Here is a 20,228-nt window from a genome sequence, read left to right on the forward strand (position 1 = left end):
TAAACTCCATTTACACAACAGACTAAACTTCATTTACACAACGGACTAAACTCCATTTTACATTTGATTGAACCTCTTGAGTTCCAAACCTTCGTGCAGCACACGAAGGACAGGCCAATGTTGTTGAATAGGCCACAAATCTTGACAAATTCCACTACTATAGAAACTCAAAGTGATCACATAATTACACACTGCTTGTATGGGGCTTTTCGCTGTCTGTCTGACGGGACTGTCTGACTGACTCATTGTCTGACTGATCAACTTGAAAGGAGAGATGAGTGGAGAGAGAGGGGTGGAGAGAGAGGGGTGGAGAGAGAGGGTGGAGAGGAAGAGGGGTGGAGAGAGAGGGTGGAGAGGAAGAGGGGTGGAGAGAGAGGGGTGGAGAGGAAGAGGGGTGGAGAGAGAGGGGTGGAGAGGAAGAGGGGTGGAGAGGATAGAGGGTGTGATGAGAGAGTGGTGGAGAGGAAGAGGGGTGGAGAGAGAGGGTGGAGAGGAAGAGGGGTGGAGAGGAAGAGGGGTGGAGAGAGAGGGGTGGAGAGGAAGAGAGGTGGAGAGAGAGGGTGGAGAGGAAGAGGGGTGGAGAGAGAGGGGTGGAGAGGAAGAGGGGTGGAGAGGATAGAGGGTGTGATGAGAGAGTGGTGGAGAGGAAGAGGGGTGGAGAGAGAGGGGTGGAGAGGAAGAGGGGTGGAGAGGAAGAGGGGTGGCGAGAGCAGAGAGATCTCCTCCAGGTTCATTGAAACGTTGGATCCATGCTCCCCTCTCTGTATCGACCCCCGACCCACAACATTCAAAACACTCCATCTGTCTCTCCCTTATCACTTTAAAAAGGGATGTCTCAAACCCATAATGTCAAGATATATTTTGCAACCTATTTTATGACTGTATAAAGGAGTCTAATAGTAAGCAATAAAAAGTTACCTCTCCCTCCCTCCCTATGACAAAGTGCATTGCTCTGCAGATTTACTTGTAGTTTAAACACCATTGGAACAAAACTATACATCCCCAAACTAAACCAGTAACCCCTCACCCTTTAATTACCAGAGTCTCTACTCTCTATACAACCCCTAACTAAACCAGTAACCCCTCACCCTTTAATTACCAGTCTCTACTCTCTATACATCCCCAAACTAAACCAGTAACCCCTCACCCTTTAATTACCAGAGTCTCTACTCTCTATACATCCCCAAACTAAACCAGTAACCCCTCACCCTTTAATTACCAGAGTCTCTACTCTCTATACATCCCCAAACTAAACCAGTAACCCCTCACCCTTTAATTACCAGAGTCTCTACTCTCTATACATCCCCAAATTAAACCAGTAACAACTACTGGACACAGCCTTGACAGAACTGAAGAACTAAATACCTACGGAACTTCAGAACTCTCAGGAACGTTAGAACTATGGAAGAGTCACAGGGACAAAGATGTGTTCAGGGATAAACTCTGTGAGCTACAGCTGGCTACACACAGTCTGTCATTCAAAACTTAGCCTATATCTCAGTCAAAACATGAACTGTGTCCCGAACGCTACCCTATTCCCTATGTAGTGCACTACTTTATAGGTAACAGGGTGCCATTTGGGACGCAGTAATGAACAATGCATGGCGCAGTTCATGCAGCAAAGAAAGGCCCAATCAGTGTGTCCAAATGGTCCCACACGTCAACAACAGCAGGTCCGAGAAGACCTGTATAGAAGGTTCACCTTGTAGAGAGAAAGTGAGAGAACGAGAGAGAGGGAGAGAGAGAGGGAGGGAGGGAGAGAGAGAGAGAGAGAGAGAGAGAGGGAGAAGGAGAGAGAGGGCGAGAGAGAGAGCGAGAGAGAGAGAGAGAGAGAGAGAGAGAGAGAGAGGAGAGAGAGAGAGAGAGAGAGAGAGAGAGGAGAGAGAGAGAGGGGGAGAGAGAGAGGGAGAGAGAGAGAGAGAGAGAGGGAGGGAGGGAGGGAGGGAGGGAGGGAGAGGGAGAGGGAGAGAGAGAGAGAGAGAGAGAGAGAGAGAGAGGAGAGAGAGAGAGAGAGAGAGAGAGGGAGAGAGAGAGAGGGAGAGAGAGAGAGACAGAGAGAGAGGGAGAGAGAGAGAGAGACAGAGAGAGAGAGAGAGAGAGAGAGGGAGAGAGAGAGAGAGACAGGGAGAGAGAGAGAGAGATAGAGAGAGAGAGACAGGGAGAGAGAGAGGGGGAGAGAGAGAGAGGGAGAGAGAGAGGGAGAGAGAGAGAGAGAGAGAGAGAGACAGAGAGGTTGTTGCTAAGGTGCGTCCTACCTGTGTGCTTCTAAGCAGTGAACCAGACAACAGCTGGCAAGAAGAGAGGGAAGAGAAGGAGGTAGAGAGAGAGATAGACAGACGTCTCTGTCTATCCAATGTCAGAATGGAGGGAAGAGGGGAAGAGAATTTGGGGGCTAAGACTAAAGAGAGAGGGAGGGGAGTGAGGAGGAGAGGAGGGAGGATAGGAGAGGAGGGTAGAGTCTCTACTCTGGTTCCCTAACTCAAGCCAGACTTGTAGTAATCCCCCAGGGACACAGTTTGAAGGAAAGGAACGCCTGCTCTCTTCATCCTCTACTCTTTCCCTCCATGCCACTCTCTTCCCCCCTCTCTCTCTCTTCTCTCTCTGTCTGGGGGAACAAGAGAAGGAGGGGAGGCAGGCGGAGGAGAGGAGAAGAGAGGGGGAGGCACAAAAGAGACCCTTCAAATCTCCCTGAACTCCAAGTTCTTAAAAAACTGAGGAGGCAGGACCAGCCCAGTACAACAGCATAACATAAGAACATGAACACATAACAGAGATGGTTTGGTTATTCATGCTCCCATGATGAGTAGCGTTACCTGAGACCTAAAGACTTACACTAGATGCCCAAGCTAATGCCTTGACATTAGCTCAGTGGGATAGCACAGTGGCACACATGGAGGAGACCCGAATTTGAACACCAGTCGGTCACACACACACACACACACACACACACACACACACACACACACACACACACACACACACACACCACGCTCTACAGCAGAAACTAGTCCTTGAGACTTTGGTTCTTGGTTGTTCCTCTGCAGTCAAAACAGAAGAGACAAAACAATGCTTTTATCTAAAGAAGCAATTTATTATGTTGCCATGGAGACTACTGAGTTAATTTGTCTATTCTCAGTATGCTGTGTGTGTGTGTGTGTGTGTGTGTGTGTGTGTGTGTGTGTGTGTGTGTGTGTGTGTGTGTGTGTGTGTGTGTGTGTGTGTGTGTGTGTGTGTGTGTGTGTGTGTGTGTGTGTGTGTGTGTGTGTGAGTGTGTGTGAGAGAGAGAGTGCGTGTGACTGTGAGTGTGACTGTGAGTGTGTGTGTTAGTGTTACTGTGAGTGTGACTGTGAGTGTGTGTGTTAGTGTTACTGTGAGTGTAACTGTGAGTGTGACTGTGAGTGTGACTGTGAGTGTTTGTGTAAACAGTTAACAGGGTCTGGTTAGGTAGTCTCACTCTCTGCATTAACGACATTAACTAACGTCAATCAGGGGAAAAACACCAGATTAACAAACATCTACTCTAACAAAAAGAAACAGATGAGAGTCACAGGAAAGGAGGAATGAAGGGATGACGGAAGAGAAAGAGACAGACATTTAACAGGGCGTTATATTGGCAGCTACAGCAGAGGGATGGAAAGAGAGAGAGAATGGGGGAGGGAGAGAGAGAGGTGGGAGGAGAAGAGAGGGGGGTAGAAAGAGAGAGAGAGTGAGAGGTGGGAGGAGAAGAGAGGGGGGTAGAAAGAGAGAGAGAGTGAGAGGTGGGAGGAGAAGAGAGGGGGGTAGAAAGAGAGAGAGAGTGAGAGGTGGGAGGAGAAGAGAGGGGGGTAGAAAGAGAGAGAGAGAGAGAGGTGACATGAGAACCATAGTCAGGACTACAGCATTAGTGTTTAGTAGCAGGGCCAAATACCAGACTCTATAACCCAATCTGCTGCCAGCTGTGCCCACCACCAACCCCAATCCCATACATCACGGAGCGGGAGAAGTTTACTTACTCAGAAAAACACTCAGAAAGGAGGAGAGGGGTACACTATCAGAATTGTTTTTTCCCCAAAAGCCTTCTTCTGCTGTCCCCATAGGAGAACCATTTTTAGTTCGACATACAGCAGAACCCTTTTGGGTTCCATGTAGAACCCTCTGTGGAAAGGGTTCTACGTGGAACCCAAAATGTTTCTTCAAAGAGTTCTTCTATGGGGACAGCAAAATAACCCGTTCTAGATTAACACCTTTTTGAGTTAAATTGATCATTAAAGAATGTTGGCAATGAGGCTCTGTATCTACTTCCCCAGAGTCTGGACTGGTGGACATCATGTTGATTTATTTGTGTGCAGTTTGAAGGAAGTGGTTTAGTAGCGTTAGATCAGCAATGAATTGCTAGTTAGCATGTGCTCGCGATACTTCCTCTAACTTCCTTTATACTTACAAACTCACAGTCACAGACACACTCATAGTCACACTCACAGTCACACTCACAGTCACAATCACACTCAAAGTCACAATCACACTCACAGGCACACTCATATTCATACTCACAGCCACAATCAAACTCACACTCACAATCACACTCACACTCACAGTCACACTCACAGTCACAATCACACTCACAGTCACACTCACACTCACAATCACAATCACACTCACAGTCACACTCACAGTCACAATCACACTCACACTCACAGTCACACTCACAGTCACAATCACACTCACAGTCACAATCACACTCACAATCACACTCACACTCACAGTCACACTCACAGTCACAATCACACTCACAGTCACAATCACACTCACAGTCACAATCACACTCATAGTCATACTCACAGTCACAGTCACACTCATAGTCATACTCACAGTCACAATCACACTCAAAGTCACACTCACAGCCACAATCACACTCACAGGCACACTCATATTCATACTCACAGCCACAATCAAACTCACACTTACAATCACACTCAAAGTCACACTCACACTCACAGTCACACTCACAGTCACAATCACACTCACAGTCACAATCACACTCATAGTCATACTCACAGTCACACTCACAGTCACAATCACACTCACAGGCACAATCACACTCACAATCACACTCATAGTCACACTCACAGTCACAGTCACAATCACAGTCACAATCACACTCATAGTCACACTCAGAGTCACACAATCACAGTCACACTAACACACACTCACACACTCACAGCTACATTCACACTCACAGTCACACACATTCACAGTTACACTCAGAATCACACTCACACAGTCACACTCACACAGTCACACTCACAGATACACTCACACTCACAGGTACTGTCACACTAACACTCACACACACTCACACCACGCTCACAGTCAGACACATTCACAGTTACACTCACACTCACACTCACAGTCACACTCACAGTCACACTCACACAGTCACACTCACACTCACAGTCAAACTCACTCACAGTCAAACTCACTCACAGTTACACTCACACCCACTCTCACTCTCTCTCTCTCTCTCACACACACACTCACAAACACACTCACAGTCCCACTCACAGTCACACACACTCACAGTTACAAACACTCACAGTTACACTCACACTCACAGTCACACTCACAGTCACAGTCAAACACACAGTTTTACTCACACTCACACTCACACGCACAGTCACACTCATTCACAGTTACACTCACACACACTCACCATTACACTCACACTCACAGTCACAGTCACACTCACACTCATTCACAGTTATACTCACACACACTCACAGTTACACTCACACTCACAGTCAAACTCACACTCACTCACAGTCACACTCACAGTCACACACTCTCTCACACACACACACACACACACACACACACACACACACACACACACACACACACACACACACACACAGTTGCACTCACACTCACACACACTCAGACACACACACAGTTACACACACTCACAGTCACAGTCATGTCCACTCACAGTTACACAAACTCACAGTTACACTCACACTCACAGTGACACTGACACCCACACTCACACACAGTCACACACACACACACACACACACACACACACACACACACACACACACACACACACACACAGTTGCACTCACACTCACACACACTCACACACACTCACAGTTACACAAACTCACAGTTACACTCACCCTCACAGTGACACTCACACTCCCACTCACACACTCACAGTTACACACACTCACAGTCACAGTCATGCACACTCACAGTTACACAAACTCACAGTTACACTCACACTCACAGTGACACTGACACCCACACTCACACACACTCACACACACACACACACACACACACACACACAGTTGCACTCACACTCACACACACTCACACACACTCACAGTTACACAAACTCACAGTTACACTCACCCTCACAGTGACACTCACACTCCCACTGACACACGCTCACAGTTACACACACTCACAGTCACAGTCATGCACACTCACAGTTACACTCACACACACACACACAGTCACAGTCACACTCACAGTGACAGTCACACTCACACCTACACTCACAGTAACAGTCACACACACAGTTACACTCACACTCACTCTCACAATCACACACACACATTCACAGTTACACACACTCATACTCACACACTCACACTCACAGTTACACTCACTCTCACATTCACACATACACATTTACAGTTACCTACACTCACACTCATACATACTCATACACACTCACACACGCACTCAGTCACAGTCACAGTCACAGTCACAGTCACACTCACACTCACATACTCAGGCACACTCACACATGCACTCACAGTCACACTCACAGTCACACTCACACGCAAACTCACACTCACAGTCACACTCACAGTCACTCTCACATTCACACACACACACACATTCATAGTTACACACACTGACACTCATACTCACACTCCCACGCACACTCAGTCACACTCACAGCCACACTCACAGTCACACACACACGCACAGTCATACACTCACACTCACAGTTGCACTCACACTCACATTCACACACATTCAGTTACACAAACTCACAGTTACACTCACATTCACAGTGACACTCACACTCCCACTCAGACACACTCACAGTTACACTCACACACACACATTCACAGTTACACACACTCATACTCACACTCACACTCACACTCACAGTTACACACTCACTCTCACATTCACACATACACATTCACAGTTACACACACTCACACTCATACACACTCACACACGCACTCAGTCACAGTCACAGTTACACTCACAGTCACATTAACACGCACAGTCACACACTCACAGTCACACTCATAGTCACAGTCACGCTCACATTCACACACACATTCACAGTTACACACACTGACACTCATAATCACACACACTCACAGTCACAGTCACACTCACAGTTACACTCATACTCACACTCCCACGCACACTCAGTCACACTCACAGTCACAGTCACACTCAGAGTCACAGTCAGTCACACACAATTACAGTTACACACACTGACACTCACACTCACACACACTCACAGTTACACTCACACTCTCTCATTCACACTCACTCTCTCTCTCACTCACTCTCTCGCTTTCTCTCGCTCTCTGGCTCTCACACACTCACACACACTCACTCTCTCACTCACTCTCTCGCTTTCTCTCTCTCTCTTGCTCTCACACACTCACACACACTCACTCTCTCACTCACTCTCTCGCTTTCTCTCTCTCTCTTGCTCTCACACACTCACACACACTCACTCACTCACTCACTCTCTCGCTTTCTCTCTCTCTCTTGCTCTCACACACTCACACACACTCACTCTCTCACTCACTCTCTCGCTTTCTCTCGCTCTCTTGCTCCCACACACACACACACACACTAGCTGATAAAGAGGTGAGGCAGGTGTGTTTCAGGTTCTTTTAAATGGCAATTCCTTCACAGATAGAGAAGCCAGAGAATGAAACTACAGGGTGTCTGAACGTATCAGTAGTCTGTGTGTCTAGCTGGTAGAGTAGAGACTTGAAGTGGCACGTTGTTAAATGGCATCTCTTACACAGGGAAATGTCACAGCCAAGTCCCCAAGTGACACCCTATTCCCCATAGAGCTCTGGTATAAAGTAGTGCACTATGCAGGGAATAGGGTCCCATAGAGCTCTGGTATAAAGTAGTGCACTATGCAGGGAATAGGGTCCCGAAGAGCTCTGGTATAAAGTAGTGCACTATGCAGGGAATAGGGTGCCATTTGAACATTTGGGCCACAACAACAGTTTTGAACACCTCAAAAGAGTCTTCTCCCCAGTCTCAGTATGTCTGTCTATCTCCATCTAGTTTAATTTGATCCCTCTCTCCCTCCATTCCTCTCTCCCTCTCTCATTGCATCCCTTTCTCCTTCCAACCCTCCCCTCCCTACCTCCCTACTTCCTCCACTCCCCTCTCCCTCCATTCCTCTCTCCCTCCATTCCTCTCTCCCTCTATCCCTCTCTCTCTCTCTCCCTCCCTACTCCCTCCCTCTCTCCCTCCACTCCTCTCTTCCTCTCTCCCTCCCTCTCTCCCTCCCTCCCTACTCCCTCCCTCTCTCCCTCTCTCCCTCCCTCTCTCCCTCTCTCCCTCCCTCCTCCCGTCCCCCTCTCCTAACAGTGTTCTCTACATTAGTGTATTACCTGGAGTGGCCCACTGTGAGGTGGAGACACTAGATGACTGTCATTTCCCTCCTCCCTCCTCCCATCCATCTTTCTGTTCCACCCTCCCTACTTTCCTCTGCTTGCTGTTCTGCCACTTCTATCTGCCATCCTCAGTGCCAATCTTTCCCCCTCTCTTCATACATTTCCTACTGTCTCTCTCCTCTCCTCTTTCCAATGTGTCAAGTAATTATATTTTTGTTATCTCATGATTTGGTTGGGTCTAATTGTGTTTCTGTCCTTGGGCTCTGTGGGGTCTGTTTGTGTTTGTGAATATAGCCCCAGGACCAGCTTGCTTAGGGGAATATTCTCCAGGTTCATCTCGCTGTAGGTGATGGCTTTGTTATGGACGGTTTGAGAATTGCTTTCTTTTAGGTGGTTGTAGAATTTAACGGCTCTTTTCTGGATTTAGCTAATTAGTGGGTATCGGCCTAATTCTGCTCTGCATGCATTATTTGGTGTTTTACGTTGTACACAGAGGATATTTTTGCAGAATTCTGCATGCATGAATTCTGCATGAGTCTCAATCGGGTCTTTGTCCCATTTTGTGAATTCTTGGTTGGCGAGCGGACCCCAGACCTCACAACCATAAAGGGAAATTGCTTCTATAACTGATTCAAGTATTTTTAGCCAGATCTTAATTGGTTGGTCGAAATTTATGTTCCCTTTGATGGCATAAAAGGCCCTTCTTGCCTTGTCTCTCAGATTGTTCACAGCTTTGTGGAAGTTACCTGTGGCGCTGATGTTTAGGCCGGGGTATGTATAGTTTTTTGTATGCTCTAGGGCAATGGTGTCTAGATGGAATTAGTATTTGTGGTCCTGGCAACTGGACCTTTTTTGGAACACCATTATTTTGGTCTTACTGAGACTTACTGTCAGGGTCCAGGTCTGACAGAATCTGTGCACAAGATCTAGGTGCTGCTGTAGGCCCTCCTTGGTTGGGGACGGAAGCACCAGATCATCAGCAAACAGTGGACATTTGACTTCAGATTCTAGTAGGGTGGGGCCGGGTGCTGCAGACTGTTCTAGTGCCCTCGCCAATTTGTTGACAAACATGTTGAAGAGGATGGGGCTTAACCTGCATCCCTGTCTCACCCCACGGCCCTGTCTCACCCCTGGCCCTGTCTCACCCCCTGGCCCTGTGGAAAGACATGTGTGGGTTTTTTGCCAGTTTGAACCACACACTTGTTGTACATCTCTCTCCATATATATACAGTGGGGCAAAAAAGTATTTAGTCAGCCACCAATTGTGCAAGTTCTCCCACTTAAAAAGATGAGAGGCCTGTAATTTTTATCATAGGTACACTTCAACTATGACAGACAAAATTAGGAAAAAAATCCAGAAAATCACATTGTAGGATTTATTATGAATTTTTTTTTTTTTTTTTTACTATTTTCTACATTGTAGAATAATAATGAAGACATCAAAACTTTGAAATAACACATATGGAATCATGTAGTAACCTAAAAAGTGTTAAACAAATCAAAATAGATTTTAGATTTTAGATTCTTCAAATAGCAACCCTTTGCCTTGATGACAGCTTTGCACACTCTTGGCATTCTCTCAACCAGCTTCAACTGCAATGCTTTTCTAAAAGTATTGAAGTAGGTCCCACATATGCTGAGCACTTATTGTCTGCTTTTCTTTCACTCTGTGATCCAACTCATCCCAAACCATCTCAATTGGGTTGAGGTCGGTGAATGTGAACTCTCCTTCTTGGTCAAATAGCCCTTACACAGCCTGGAGGTTTGTTGGGTCATTGTCCTGTTGAAAAACAAATGATAGTCCCACTAAGCTCAAACCAGATGGCGTATCGCTGCAGAATGCTGTGGTAGCCATGCTGGTTAAGTGTGCCTTGAATTCTAAATAAATTAAAGACAGTGTCACCAGCAAAGCACCATCACACCTCCTCCTCCATGCTTCACGGTGGGAAATACACATGTGGAGATCATTTCGCATTTCACAAAGACACGGCGGTTGGAACCAAAAATCTTAAATTTGGAGTTATCAGACCTAAGGACAGATTTCCACCGGTCTAATGCCATTGCTCGTGTTTCTTGCCCCAAGCAAGTCTCTTCTTATTATTGGTGTCCTTTAATAGTGGTTTCTTTGCAGCAATTTGACCACGAAGCCCTGATTCACAGTCTCCTCTGAACAGTTGATGTTGAGATGTGTCTGTTACTTGAACTCTGTGAAGCATTTCTTTGGGCGGCAATTTCTGAGGCTGTTAACTCTAATGAACTTATCCCCTGCAGGAGAAGTAACTCTGGGTCTTCCATTCCTGTGGCGGTCCTCATGAGAGACAGTTTCACCATAGAGCTTGATGGTTTTTGCAACTGCACATTCCAAGTCCGGATTGACTGACCTTCATGTCTTAAAGTAATGATGACTGCTGTTTCTCTTTGCTTATTTGAGCTGTTCTTGCCATAATATGGACTTGTTCTTTTACCAAATAAGGCTATCTTCTGTATACTCCCCCTACCTAGTCACAACACAACTGATTGGCTCAAACGCATCGAGAATGAAAGAAATTCCACAAATTAACTTTTAACAAGGCACACCTGTAAATTGTAATGCATTCCAGGTGACTACCTCGTGAAACTGGTTGAGAGAATGCCAAGAGTGTGCAAAGCTGTCATCAAGGCAAAGGATGGCTACTTTGAAGAATCTGTTTAATTTGTTTAACACTTTTTTGATACTTACATGATTCCATGTGTTATTTCATAGTTTTGATGTCTTCACTATTATTCTACAGTGTAGAAAATAGTAAAAAATAAAGAAAAACCCTGGAATGAGTAGGTGTGTCAAAACTTTTGACTGGTACTGTATATAAACACTCACATACACATACAGACATACTCATGGGGCTCCCGAGTGGCGTAGCGGTCTAAGGCACTGCTTTTTAGTGCGTCACTACAGACCCTGGTTCGTTTCCAGGCTGTATCACAACCGGCCGCGATTGAGAGTCCCATAGGGCGGCGCACAGTGTCGTTTTTTGGCCGGTGTAGGCCGCCATTGTAAATAAGAACTTGTTCTTAACCGACTTGCCTAGTTAAATAATAATAAACCCATGCATGCACAACCACATCCTCTTTCAGCTCTCTCTTCTAATAGTGTTCCAAAACCTCAGCCATTACCGTTATCATTATCATTACCGTTATCGTTGCCGTTATCATTACCGTTGTCGTTGTCATTACCGTTATCATTACCGTTATCATTACCGTTGCCGTTATCATTACCGTTGCCATTATCGTTACCGGTATCATTACCGTTATCCTTACCGTTACCGTTACCGGTATCATTATCATTACCGTTATCATTACCGTTGTTGTTATCATTACCGTTATCCTTACCATTACCGTTACCGGTATCATAACCGTTATCATTGCCGTTATCGTTACCGTTACCGTTATCATTACTGTTATCGTTACCGGTACCATTGTCATTACCGTTACCAGTATCATTGTCGTTACCATTACCGTTACCGTTATCGTTACCATTATCGTTACCGTTACCATTATCATTACCGTTGTCATTGTCATTACCGTTACCGTTATCATTACCGTTACCATGATCATTACCGTTGCCATTGTCATTACCGTTACCATGATCATTACCGTTACCATTATCATTACCGTTGCCATTATCATTACCATTACCATTATCAATACCCATCCCACAGCAGATAAGATTTAAACACACACACTCTCTCCTCCCCCTCTCCCTGTCTGTCTTCCTCTCCTCCCCCTCTCCCTTTCTGTCTTCCTCTCCTCCCCCTCTCCCTGTCTGTCTTCCTCTCCTCCCCCTCTCCCTTTCTGTCTTCCTCTCCTCCCCCTCTCCCTGTCTGTCTTCCTCTCCTCCCCCTCCCCCTTTCTGTCTTCCTCTCCTCCCCCTCTCCCTGTCTGTCTTCCTCTCTTCCCCCTCTCCCTTTCTGTCTTCCTCTCCTCCCCCTCTCCCTTTGTCTTCCTCCCCCTCTCCCTGTCTGTCTGTCTGTCTTCCTCTCCTCCCCCTCTCCCTTTCTGTCTTCCTCTCCTCCCCCTCTCCCTGTCTGTCTTCCTCTCCTCCCCCTCTCCCTGTCTGTCTTCCTCTCCTCCCCCTCTCCCTGTCTGTCTTCCTCTCCTCCCCCTCTCCCTTTCTGTCTTCCTCTCCTCCCCCTCTCCCTGTCTGTCTGTCTTCCTCTCCTCCCCCTCTCCCTGTCTGACTGTCTTCCTCTCCTCCCCCTCTCCCTGTCTGTCTGTCTTCCTCTCCTCCCCCTCTCCCTTTCTGTCTTCCTCTCCTCCCCCTCTCCCTTTCTGTCTGTCTGTCTTCCTCTCCTCCCCCTCTCCCTTTCTGTCTGTCTGTCTTCCTCTCCTCCCCCTCTCCCTGTCTGTATGTCTGTCTGTCTTCCTCTCCTCCCCCTCTCCCTTTCTGTCTTCCTCTCCTCCCCCTCTCCCTGTCTGTCTGTCTGTCTTCCTCTCCTCCCCCTCTCCCTTTCTGTCTTCCTCTCCTCCCCCTCTCCCTGTCTGTCTTCCTCTCCTCCCCCTCTCCCTGTCTGTCTTCCTCTCCTCCCCCTCTCCCTGTCTGTCTTCCTCTCCTCCCCCTCTCCCTTTCTGTCTTCCTCTCCTCCCCCTCTCCCTGTCTGTCTGTCTTCCTCTCCTCCCCCTCTCCCTGTCTGACTGTCTTCCTCTCCTCCCCCTCTCCCTGTCTGTCTGTCTTCCTCTCCTCCCCCTCTCCCTTTCTGTCTTCCTCTCCTCCCCCTCTCCCTTTCTGTCTGTCTGTCTTCCTCTCCTCCCCCTCTCCCTTTCTGTCTTCCTCTCCTCCCCCTCTCCCTTTCTGTCTTCCTCTCCCCCGTCTGTCTGTCTGTCTGTCTTCCTCTCCTCCCCCTCTCCCTGTCTGTCTGTCTGTCTGTCTTCCTCTCCTCCCCCTCTCCCTTTCTGTCTTCCTCTCCTCCCCCTCTCCCTTTCTGTCTTCCTCTCCTCCCCCTCTCCCTTTCTGTCTTCCTCTCCTCCCCCTCTCCCTTTCTGTCTTCCTCTCCCCCGTCTGTCTGTCTTCCTCTCCTCCCCCTCTCCCTGTCTGTCTGTCTGTCTTCCTCTCCTCCCCTCTCCCTGGCTGTCTTCCCTTCCTTCCCTCCCCCATCTCTCATATCTCTCCTTCCCTCCCCCATCTCTCATATCTCTCCTTCCCTCCCCCACCTCTCCTTCACTCTGCCCATCTCCCTCTTTTTTCCTTTAGGTCAAGAACTAACACTTAACCTAACCTAACCGACTGGAAATACCTCTTTATTCTATGCCACACTCACTTCATAGAGCCTATGGAGTAGTAAACAAATGTTTTATGTACTGTACTCTACTGCCACCCAGTGGACACACTGAGAATCGCAAACATGCTCAACTCATTCATAGACATTAGACAACATAAATTGCGACATACTTCTCCTGTTGAACAGATATAATTTTACGCAAAAATATGCTGTTTATATCCTTTTATTGTATTTTTATTCAACCTTTATTTAAGTAGGCAACTCAATTAAGAACAAATTCTTATTTACAGTGACGGCCTAGGAAAAGTAAAATAAAGAAATATAAATATAGGACAAAACACACATCACGACAAGAGAGACGAAACAACATTACATGAAGAGAGACCTAAAACAACAACATAGCAAGGCAGAAAAACATGACAACACAGCATGGTAGCAACACAACATGACAACATGGTAGCAACTGTCAGTAAGAGCTGTCCATGACTGAGTCTTTGAATGAAGAGATTGAGATAAAACTGTCTAGTTTGAGTGTTTGTTGCAGCTCGTTCCAGTCACTAGCTGCAGGGAACTGAAAAGAGGTGAAGGAAGTGAAGGATGTGTGGTTAGCAGAGTGGTTAAGGTTAGAGTTAGGTTTAAAATCAGATTTTATGACTATGCCAGCTAATGACCAATTGGCAGAGCTGCCTCCAGGGCAATATTCATGACAATAAATGCCAGCCTGTGAGGAGGGAGGGAGAAGAGTAACAGAGGAGGAAGGGGTGTGTGTGCGTGACAAAATGTGGGTGTTATCCTCCGACACTGCTGGCACTTTGCAAAGTCATACACACCCTTTTTCTCTCGTTCCCTCTCTCTTTCTCTCGCACACACACCTACACGCACACACACCTACACGCACACACACCTACACGCACACGCACACACGCACACACACACACCATTGACTATGTGCATTGCGTAGCTGTCCTGCTGTCTTGTGTTTGAGGACTGGGTTTGTCTGTCTATAGCACATAAAGATGCCCACAGGGCCCCGTGTGGCTCAGTTGGTAGAGCATGGCGCTTGCAACGCCAGGGTTGTGGGTTCGATTCCCACGGGGGGCCAGTACCAAAAAAAAAAAAAAAAAAAAGTATGAATGAATGTACTTGTAAGTCGCTCTGGATAAGAGCGTCTGCTAAATGACTTAAATCTAAATCTAAATCTATCTGTCCCTCACGTCATTTGCATGTGAAATACATTGGCACTTACATCAAAACCAGGGCTAGTGACTTCTAGCCACACACACACACACACACACACACATACACACACACACACACACGCTCGCACACACACACACACACATGCATGCACGCACCCACACACACACACACATACACACACATGTACGCACGCTCGCGCACACACACACACACGCTCACGCGCACACACACACACACACACAACACACACACAGGCCCTAGTATTGTGACATCTGAGCCCTGGTCGGCCAATGTATTTCACATGCAAATGACGTGAGGGACAGATAGGGCAGGCCCAGAGAAGATCCAATCGGAGATTAAATTGTTCAGTACAGCGACTCTCATTTTGAAGTCACACAAACGACTTCTAGGATGTCAGATTCAGAGTGTTTATGGTAATGAGGAGGAGAGGAATTACATTCAGGCTGAGTCGTCAGGCAAGAAGCACGTGAGGCTGATTAGAGAATATTTATTTGTATTGGGTCTGTCCTGGTAGGTCTGGGTCACAGAGGGGGACAGAGAGATAGAGAGAGAGAGAATGAGGGAGAGGAAGGGAGAGAGGGAAGGGGGAGAGAGAGAGGGAGGAGGAGGGGGAGAGGCATGGGGAGACAGAGAGGGGGGTCAGAGAGAGAGAGAGACAATGGTCATTATGGCCAAACAGTTCTATTTTTGTTTCATCAGACCAGAGGACATTTCTCCAAAAAGTACAATCTTTGTCCCCATGTGCAGTTGCAAACCGTAGTCTGGCTTTTTTATGGCGGTTTTGGAGCAGTGGCTTCTTCCTTGCTGAGCGGCCTTTCAGGTTATGTCAATATAGGACTCGTTTTACTGTGGATATAGATACTTTTGTACCTGTTTCCTCCAGCATCTTCACAAGGTCCTTTGCTGTTGTTCTGGGATTGACTCGCACTTTTTGAACCAAAGTACATTCATTTCTAGGAGACAGAACGCGTCTCCTTCCTGAGCAGTATGACGGCTGCGTGGTCCCATGGTGTTTATACTTGCGTACTATTGTTTGTACAGATGAACAAGGTACCTTCAGGCGTTTGGAAATTGCTCCCAAGGATGAACCAGACTTGTGGAGGTCTACAATATTTTTTCTGAGGTGTTGGCTAATTTCTTTGGATTTTCCCATGATGTCAAGCAAAGAAGCACTGAGTTTGAAGGTAGGCCTTGAAATACATCCACAGGTACACCTCCAATTGACTCAAATGATGTCAATTAGCCTTTCAGAACCTTCTAAAGGCATGACATTATTTTCTGGAATTTTCCAAGCAGTTTAAAGGCACAGTCAATTTAGTGTATTTAAACTTCTGACCCACTGGAATTATGATACAGTGAATTATAAATGAAATAATCTGTCTGTAAAGAATTGTTGGGAAAATTACTTGTGTCATGCACAAAGTAGATGTCCTAACCGACTTGCCAAAACTATAGTTTGTTTAACAAGAAATTTGTGGAGTGGTTGAAAAATGAGTTTTACTGACTCCAACCTAAGTTTATGTAAACTTCCGACTTCAACTGTATGTATTGATATGTATGTATTGGTATGTATGTATTGATATGTATGTATTGATATGTAGTGATATGTATGTATTGATATGTATGTATTGATATGTATGTATGATGAGTATGTATTGATGAGTATGTATTGATGTGTATGTATTGATGAGTATGTATTGATGAGTATGTATTGATGAGTATGTATTGATATGTATGTATTGATATGTATTGATGAGTATATATTGATGAGTATGTATTGATATGCATTGATATATGTGCATTGATATGTATGTATTGATATGTATGTATTGATGTGTATGTATCGATATGTATGTATTGATATGTATGTATTGATATGTATTGATATATGTGCATTGATATGTATGTATTGATGTGTATGTATTGATGTGTATGTATTGATATATGTGCATTGATATGTATGTATTGATATGTATGTATTGATATGTAGCGATATGGGTGTATTGATGTGTATGTATTGATATGTATGTATTGATGTGTATGTATTGATATGTATGTATTGATGTGTATGTATTGATATGTATGTATTGATGTGTATGTATTGATATGTATGTATTGATATGTATTGATATGTATGTAGTGATGTGTATGTATTGATATGTATTGATATGTATGTAGTGATGTGTATGTATTGATATGTATGTATTGATGTGTATGTATTGATATGTATGTATTGATATGTATTGATATGTATGTAGTGATGTGTATGTATTGATATGTATTGATATGTATGTAGTGATGTGTATGTATTGATATATGTGCATTAATATGTATGTATTGATGTGTATGTATTGATGTGTATGTATTGATGTGTATGTATTGATGAGTATGTATTGATATGTATGTATTGATGAGTATGTATTGATATGTATGTATTGATGAGTATGTATTGATATGTATGTATTGATATATGTGCATTGATATGTATGTATTGATGTGTATGTATTGATATGTAGTGATATGGGTGTATTGATATGTGTGTATTGATGTGTATGTATTGATATGTATGTATTGATGAGTATGTATTGATATATGTGCATTGATATGTATGTATTGATATGTATGTATTGATGTGTATGTATTGATGTGTATGTATTGATATATGTGCATTGATATGTATGTATTGATATGTATGTATTGATGTGTATGTATTGATATGTATGTATTGGTGTGTATGTATTGATATGTATGCATTGATATGTATTGATATGTATGTAGTGATGTGTATGTATTGATGTGTATGTATTGATGTGTATGTATTGATATATGTGCATTGATATGTATGTATTGATATGTATGTATGATGAGTATGTATTGATGAGTATGTATTGATATGTATGTATTGATGAGTATGTATTGATGAGTATGTAGTGATGTGTATGTATTGATATGTATGTATTGATATGTATGTATTGATATGTATGTATTGATGAGTATGTACTGATGAGTATGTATTGATATGTATGTATTGATGAGTATGTATTGATGAGTATGTATTGATGAGTATGCATTGATGAGTATGTATTGATATGTATGTATTGATATGTATGTATTGATATGTATGTATTGATGAGTATGTATTGATGAGTATGTATTGATGAGTATGTATTGATGAGTATGTATTGATATGTGTGTATTGATATGTATGTATTGATATGTATGTATTGATGAGTATGTATTGATGGGTATGTATTGATGAGTATGTATTGATGAGTATGTATTGATGAGTATGTATTGATATGTATGTATTGATATGTATGTATTGATATGTATGTATTGATGAGTATGTATTGATATGTATGTATGATGAGTATGTATTGATGAGTATGTATTGATGAGTATGTATTGATGAGTATGTATTGATATGTCGGCTACGTGTGCCTTTTTATATGTATGTAGTTCTGTCCTTAAGCTGTTCTTGTCTTTTGATGTTCTGTATTATGTCATTCTGTATTATGTTTCATGTTTTGTCTGGATCCCAGGAAGAGTAGCTGCTGCTTTTGTAACAGCTAATGGGGATCCTAATAAAATACCAAATACCAAAATACACACACCCAAACACTCACTTACCCACCAACACACATGGTGTGAGCCTAAACCACACGAAAATAACACTAGACGCTACTGAACACAAAGCTTTTACGCTCTCATCCTGGAATATACAAGGTCTAAGGTCATCTGCCTTTGGCCTAAAGAGCAGGAATCTGGACTTCAACAAAGAAATTGGAAATACAGACGTTGTCATCCTACAAGAAACCTGGTATAAAGGAGACGGACCCACTGGTTGCCCTCTAGGTTACAGAGAGCTGGTAGTCTCATCCACCAAACTACCATGTGTGAATCAGGGAAAAGACTCAGGGGTAAGCTAATTTGGTTAAGAGCAGACCTATCCCAGACCTATCTATTAAATTACTCAAAACAGGACCATTTACATCTGGCTAGACATTAATTAGGAAATTCTCTCAACAAATGTCCTCATGTGTGCTACCTAAATCCCCCAAATAGAATCCCCATACTTTAACAAGGACAGCTTCTCCATCCTAGAGGGGGAGATCAACCATTTCCAGCCCCAGGGACATGTACTAGTCTGTGGCCACCTAAATGCCAGAACTAGACAAGAACCTGACACTCTCAGCACACAAGGGGACAAACACCTACGTGGAGGTGACAGCCCCCCCCCCCCCCATGCCCCCCCTAGGCAACACAAATACACACTAATAGAGAGGGTTCTGAGTGATGCTCCACTCTAATGACACCAAACGTAGTACTGTAAGCATAGCGTCTCTCTCCCCTTTTCTATGTTCCTCTCTCTCCCCTTTTCTATGTTCCTCTCTGTCCCCTTTTCTATGTTCCTCTCTCTCCCCTTTTCTATGTTCCTCTCTCTCCCCTTTTCTATGTTCCTCTCTCTCCCCTTTTCTATGTTCCTCTCTGTCCCCTTTTCTATGTTCCTCTCTCTCCCCTTTTCTATGTTCCTCTCTCTCCCCTTTTCTATGTTCCTCTCTCTCCCCTTTTCTATGTTCCTCTCTGTCCCCTTTTCTATGTCCCTCTCTCTCACCTTTTCTATGTTCCTCTCTCTCCCCTTTTCTATGTTCCTCTCTCTCCCATTTTCTATGTTCCTCTCTCTCACCTTTTCTTCCCCCATCCATCTGTTCTCATTCTTTCCACTTGCTACCTTGGATAGTTTCCATGCTCTGCCATGCCCTGCCCCCAACACACACACACTCTGGACACTATCACCTCTATACAATCTTATGTACAGAGAGAGAGACAGAGACAGAGACAGAGACAGAGACAGAGACAGAGACACAGAGAGAGAGAGAGAGAGAGAGAGAGAGAGAGAGAGAGAGAGAGAGAGAGAGATATATATATATATAGAGAGAGAGAGACGGGTCACAACTCCTGCAGCTCTGTCACACGCTGGGTATGTACATAGTCAATGGTAGGCTTTGAAGGGACTTCTATGGCAGGTACACCTATAGCTCATCTCTTGGCAGTAGTTCTGTCGACTACTTTATCACTGACCTCAACA

General features: G+C 44.7%; 1 protein-coding gene and 1 non-coding gene across 2 annotated transcripts in view; one reads left to right on the plus strand and one right to left on the minus strand.

The window, feature by feature from the left end:
• LOC129835513 (NHS-like protein 2) overlaps window positions 1–20,228 on the minus strand; it is a 154,814-nt gene that overhangs the window by 89,598 nt on the left and 44,988 nt on the right. The window lies entirely within an intron of this gene.
• Window positions 14,945–15,020, plus strand: trnaa-ugc (transfer RNA alanine (anticodon UGC)). The gene has a single exon. It is a non-coding gene; the product is annotated as a tRNA-Ala (tRNA).

The sequence above is a fragment of the Salvelinus fontinalis genome, chromosome 36, assembly GCF_029448725.1.
Source record: "Salvelinus fontinalis isolate EN_2023a chromosome 36, ASM2944872v1, whole genome shotgun sequence".
NCBI lineage: Eukaryota > Metazoa > Chordata > Actinopteri > Salmoniformes > Salmonidae > Salvelinus > Salvelinus fontinalis.